At 32.5% G+C, this 7,021-nt stretch overlaps 1 long non-coding RNA gene across 1 annotated transcript; it reads right to left on the bottom strand.

The window, feature by feature from the left end:
- Positions 1–3,092: 3,092 nt before the first annotated feature.
- LOC109585022 (uncharacterized) lies at positions 3,093–3,747 on the bottom strand. The gene is made up of 3 exons (XR_002186274.1): positions 3,674–3,747; positions 3,534–3,594; positions 3,093–3,256 (listed from the first exon to the last, which is right to left on the bottom strand). It is a non-coding gene; the product is annotated as an uncharacterized LOC109585022 (long non-coding RNA).
- Between the last annotated feature and the right edge of the window lie 3,274 nt (positions 3,748–7,021).

Genomic DNA, 7,021 nt, shown 5'->3' on the forward strand with positions numbered 1-7,021 from the left:
ATGTCAGTTTCAATAACATATTATTCCAACATTGCCGCATACAATTTATGTATTCAAGTAATATTACAATAATTGGTTCTATTTTTAAAAGCCAAAGCTTTTTGATGGGACTCATCAATGTTTTTGATAGTATAATAACATCTTCAGTTTTTGATAAAGTATATCTATATATTAATTATTATCCGCCTCCAGTGTGTTACAATGAATTACATCATTACTCATTAACACTGACTAATGTTACTGTGACTAATGGCTACTTATGGTTTAATATGGATCATGGTAGCTCATATAACGTATCAGTTATCCTTGATAATGTCAATATTATCAGTTCATCATATAATCAATATCAAGGCGTTTTTCATATTTTCAGTGAATCTCTTTTTTCTCTATATTTTACCAATTCATCAGTATCTAATTTATTTGGTGGATTTTACTCTAGTTTTCACAAATATATAGAACAATTAAAAAATTGTACTATTAAAGGTGTTGAATCACAATCGACTATTGTGATTGAAAACTCCCAATTTTACAACAACAGCAGATTTGGATTATTATTTGCTATGCATAGAGATTATTTTCAAGCAAGTAATCATCACATTGACATTACCATTAAGTCATGTTCAATATGTGACAATGAACAAGGATTATATATTAATAGAGGGTTATCAACATTAGCTCATATCAGTGTTATAGATACTGAACTTGTTGGAAACAGGAGAAATGACATAGTAGGCTGTCTTTCTATCATTCTTAGTAACATTACTGTTACTAATACTGGATCAACAGGACTGGAGATCACATCCTCTGTAGTAACTGTAGAAAATAGATTAGTATTTAAAAATAATACTGGAGTAGTTGGAGGAGGAATGGCAATAAAGGGTTCATCTGTTGTGGCCCTATCACCATCAGCTAACTTGGAGTTTATTGATAATCATGCATCTCTTGTAGGAGGAGGAATTTATATTGATGAGGAAAGTTGCTTTCAGTTCAAACAAGGCTCCAGCTCCATTCCTCTTACATTAAAGGATAATACTGCTGGAGTAGCTGGAAATGATATATATGGGTTTATTGGTTCATTCAATTATTTTAATTTGACAAATCCTAAAGACAGTGTATTAAGCAATTTTAGATTCTTTTTTTGTGATCCTGATAGCAATGAAACAATATCAAATGATACAGGCATCTATGAAACACAGAATTATGATGAACATGAGCAACAAATATTTCCAGGTCAACTATTGGAATATAATGTTGCTTTGTTTGTTTTCAATTTCAATAATGGTACGTTCATTCCTACAAATCAAATGATAATAATAAAAATTGATGGTGTACCAGTGGAACATGTATACATCAATGGTAGTTGTTCTTTGATTGAATACACACCATACAAGCTCACATACACAAGACATGAAATAGCACTCATAATGTATCATCACAAAATTCAGTCGTACTTCATCTTTAATGAGTGCCCTATTGGTTTCAGGGAAAATAGTTCAGGTGTTTGTGATTGCAGTGTTTCAAGAGAGAATGTGACATGTGATATAAATACCCTAGACATTACACACAATGGTCTACTCTGGATTGGAACATATCATACCAGTACACCTTTCAATGCTAATGAAACCAATCCTAATGCATGCATTATCAATGAGGACTGTCTCCTCTATTGTTCTCCTAATCCTGTTACCTTTCAATTGAATGACACTGATACTCAATGTGTGGATACCAGGGGACAGAGAATGTGTGGATCATGTAGAGATGGATACAGTCTACTAATGGGATCAAACAAGTGTGGACAGTGTCATAATAATTACATGATGATAGCTTGGATTGCTCTGTTTGCAGTGATGGGTGTACTACTTGTGGTTCTACTGATTGCTCTCAATTTAACAGTATCAGTGGGTACACTCAATGGTCTATTGTTCTATGCTAACATTGTCAAGTTATACGAGCCAGTCTTTTCAAGGAAAGGAGCATTACCAGTCTTGAGTCAAGTCATATCATGGATTAACTTAGACTTTGGGTTTGAGATATGTTTTTACAATGGTATGGACAGTTTTGCTAAACAATGGCTTCAGTTTGCTTTCCCTCTCTACCTGTGGATCATTATCATTATCATTATACAATTGTGTAAGAGATATGGTAAGGTATCGAGACTGATGGGATCTCACGCTGTTCCTGTTCTATCTACACTCTTCCTTCTCTCATATACTAAACTAGTTCGTACTATTGTTATTGTACTACACAAGCGTGAGGTAACTCTTCACTGTACAAATGAGTCAGTAAGATCAGTTAGTTTATGGTATGAGGATCCTAATGTTGAATATGCTAAAGGGAAGCATGCTGGACTATTTGGATTTGCCCTATTGGTGTCTGTTTTCTTTGTCATACCATACACACTGTTCCTTTTATGTCATCCAGTATTTGAGAAGCATCTGTCACATTTTAAACTGTTCAAGAACTCGAGTCGTTTCAAGCCTATTATTGATGCTTATAGTGGTCCAATGAAAGATGAGTATCGGTTCTGGCCTGGTCTACTGCTAGTGGCTAGGATACCAGTACTATTATCAGTTACTTTAGTTGATAGTTTCATTCAGTCACATTATTTCCTATTGTCAATGCTATTGACAGTGTTGGTTATTGTGCTATCATTGGGTTATTGTTTTGGTGGAGTTTACAAGGAGAGAATGAACAATGTACTTGAAGTTTGGTTCTTGTTTAACTTATGTATCATGGCTGGTCTCTCTATAGCTTTCAATGAAGACAGTAAAGTATTGATCTGGTGCAATACTTGTTTATCTGTTTTTATTTTTAGTTTTATTTTGATTGTTGTTTATCATCTTTACCTGCAGTTATCACATATGAAATGTTATCATGCTCTAATTAAGAAGTTATTCAAGAAACAAGATGAAGATGATGATCCTCTTTTAGATGTAACTCAATCACATATAACTGTTGATCAACAAAGAAGACAAATTGTACCAAGTTCTACTGATGTTAGACTCAGTAATAGTCGTGAATCAGTTGTTGATTTATTTTAATTATAATCTTTAGTAGTTTTTGTTGCTATACTATTATTATTAAATTTGGCTATTAAAATCTTAGAAGTAGTAACTCAATTAACACATTCCTCAATATTTTAAGAACATCAAGTTTAGTTTACATTCTCAAACTGTCTCATATACAGAAAGTTATTGTTATTGATTTGAGGTTTTAATTTATCTTTCTATTATTGATAACATTCCATGAAACACACCTACATGCATATACCAAGATTACAATAAAAATAGTTATGCACATCCAATACTGTAAACCCACCATCCACTATTCAGCTTTGTGGTTACTTTGATGTGCTGCCAACTCTATTGCCTGAATTAGAACTCAGTTATATTTCAGGCAACAGAGTTGTCATAAGATCAAAGTAACCACAAAGTTGCTTTTAACAAAGTTGAATAGTGGATGGTGGGCTTTAAGGCATAATTAACTTAAATTGTAATAAATAATTTTAGTCCCCATACAATACTAATGCTCACCTAATAATGACTCTGAGTCTTTCTCTGATATTTGCTTTAACTGTCTACAAAAGTCATTTAGCTGTGTGATGAGGATTATGGTTTACAGAAAGAGGAGGAGGAGGAGAATTAGCTAATCATGCAGACTGATTATCTCTCACTTCATAAATATATGATTCCAATGTCCCCAATGAATTGTTGCTGGCCTTTAAGTGATAATAATGAGCTGTAAAATTTGGAGAGAGAGAGAGAAGGGGGGAGGGAAAGAAAAAGACTTAATAAAATTAGTTCAAAATATGACACTACGGGCCAGCATAAAGACAATTTCTAATGAACAATAATTGAATAATAATTTTAGTGAATAATAATTTCTATAAACAAGGTTCATAGCAATAGGCTATACACATTAGAAGCATGCATGGACCACTAAAAATTTACTAAAAATGGAGAATTCTCACCTTGTCATTTTTGACAAAAATTGGCCAATGGCCCTGCACTATATAGTACAGGGACTTTGGCTCCATTTTTAAGTAAATTTAAAAATTCTTAAAAAATCCAATTTTGATCAGAATTAGCTCAAACTTTCTATACAACATAAGTACATATATATGCATCAGAAAATGTACTAAAAATGAAGAATTCTCGCCTTGTCATTTTTGACAAAGTTTGGCCAACGACCCCGTACTATAGTACAGGGACTTTGGCTCCATTTTTGAGTAAATTCAAAAATTCTTTAAAAATCTAATTTTGATTAAAATCAGCTCAAACTTTCTACACAACATAAGTACATGTATATGCATCAGAAAATGTAATAAAAATGGAGAATTCTCACCTTGCCATTTTTGACAAAATTTGGCCAACGACCCTTGGCTCCATTTTTAAGTAACTTTAAAAATTCTTTAAAAATTCAATTTTGATTGGAATTAGCTCTAACTTTCTATACAACATAAGTACATGCATATGCATCAGAAAATGTAATAAAAATGGAGAATTTTTACCTTGTCATTTTTGACAAAATTTGGCCAACGACCCTGTACTATAGTACAGGGACTTTGGCTCCATTTTTGAGTAAATTTAAATATTTGTAAAAATCTAATTTTGATTGGAATCCATTTCAACTTTCTACACAACATCAGTACATGTATATGTACCGTGGGTGCCTTTTTTTTGAGGGCTATAAATTTCGCAGATTTCACGATTTTTTTAAAGATTCGCGAAAATTACTTTTGCAAAAACCAAATTAATACGGTACAAGATGGCCAATGGCATAAATTTGCAAAAATTAAATCCGTGAAATAAAAACCCACTAAATTTATAGCCCTCGAAAAAAAGGCACCCTACGGTATCAGATAAAATCATAAAAACAGAGAATTCTGACTTTATCTATTTAAGCAAAATTTGGCCAATAACCCTGTACTATTATAGTACAGGGACTTTGGTCCGATTTTTGAGTAACTTTAAAAAATTCATAAAAAATTCAATTTTGATCGGAATCAGTTCAAACTTTCTACAACATAATTACATGTATATGTATCAGATATAATTATAAAAATGAAGAATTTTCATCTTTTAAATTTTGAAAAAAAATTAACTCAATTTTTGAGTAGCTTAAAATGTTCATAAAAATCCAATTTTATGATTGAAATCCATTCAAACTTTCTACACAACATACATGTAAGTACATGTACATGTATCACTAAATTCTTTCCCAGTAAGCACACAATACATTGGCATATGCACTCATCAGTACTCACTATTTCTCTAAGTGATATATTATCTTTGTTAGATAAAGAGTCCAATATTGTGAGTGGCTTTGATAATCCACCAGTATACACTAAAGGTAGAGCAAGATCTTCTCTGGGACATGAAACCTTGAGAGAGAGAGAGAGGGCCGTAAAAAAAGGAGAGAGATAGAAGGTTTTTACTTTTTAAGCCTTAGTTAAAGTCCTCCAATTTATAAAAAAAACAAATTAACTCACCAAACTAACTTAAATTTGTTGTTAAACAACCATTTAAATTTCCTGTATATGTTATACAACCAAGAGTACTTATGTACTCTTAATATTACAACCCTTATCATCTGTACTTTTGCTAGTGCTGCTCCTACTTTTATCATAGTGGCTGTGTGGGCGGCTTATTTCCTGTATCCTTGTCACCCACGCATTTACTTCTAACTCCTAGTACTCCCATGTCTCACTCTCATTATCTTTACCTACCTCTCCTTCTATCATCCTTTAGGTTAATAGTGTTGATGGATCATATTGTTCACAATGTGGGCAGCTCAACATGCAGCATTGTGTAAAGTACTCACTACATGTCATCAAGTATCTCTGTAACAAGAGTGTACTCTTTAAATCAATGGACCACTGACATACAGATAGACACTGTATGCATATACTGACTGTAACAGAATGCACTAATTCCTCAATTTCAGCTGTTCTATTTAACATATTATTATGTATTGTGAGAGTATTATTCAAATTATTATTTACTGAAAATGAATAGTTATTTTATTGAAATAATTTGTTTTGTGTAAGAATAATATTTATGCATTGTCTGCACTTGATGGTTGCATTAAAACTAGATCTGTGAGCTCATAGCTGTAACATCCAGAACTATCATCATTCCTAGTTCTAATTGTATTACCAGTTATCATTATTACTATAGTAGTAGTATAATAGATCTAGTAGTTTGAATTGTATTTCCACTAACTAGTTGCTGTAATAACTACCAGCACTATAGTGGCTTTAGAGTAGAGTGTTTCATAATGGCAAGGAAAGAATTCTATGATGCATAATTATACACTTATTTAAAAAGCTGATTCAGGTAAATTTTAAAAATTGCTCAAAATTTGGCAAAATCCCTGACATAGCTACATGTTATGAGAGATTTCTCCAACTTCAATTCTCTAAAATATATTGTGAGGTACTACTGATCTATTGTAGTGAGTAACATGTTAATAATTATATTACTTTTATAAACAATAATCTCCCACACGTCCATAGGTTTAGCTGAATCTCACTGATCTCACACTGAGTGCATGAATGTAGTAGTAGCTATGTCTCTCCTGTTAGTGGTTGTTCTCTTATTCTTCAGTAGCTCCTGCAGTGTCTCCTCTGGTCAGTATTATGTGTCTGATGACTGCAGTTCAGTTACTCAGTCACCTTGTAATCCTTTATCAGTGTATGCTGGGGATATGTCTCAATACAATAACACCATCTTCTACTTCATTGGAGCTAGCAACATTTACTTTGATGTCACAATGGACTCAGTACAGAATATAACTCTACATGGACTGGACCAGTCTCCTACTATTCACTGCTATTATCTTTATTACTTCATAACAATCTATGCCAGCAGTCATGTCAGTTTCAATAACATATTATTCCAACATTGCCGCATACAATTTATGTATTCAAGTAATATTACAATAATTGGTTCTATTTTTAAAAGCCNAAAGCTTTTTGATGGGACTCATCAATGTTTTGATAGTATAATAACATCTCAGT

The sequence above is a fragment of the Amphimedon queenslandica genome, unplaced genomic scaffold (genome assembly GCF_000090795.2).
Source record: "Amphimedon queenslandica unplaced genomic scaffold, v1.1 AMPQUscaffold_13134, whole genome shotgun sequence".
In the NCBI taxonomy this organism is placed as follows: Eukaryota; Metazoa; Porifera; class Demospongiae; order Haplosclerida; family Niphatidae; genus Amphimedon; species Amphimedon queenslandica.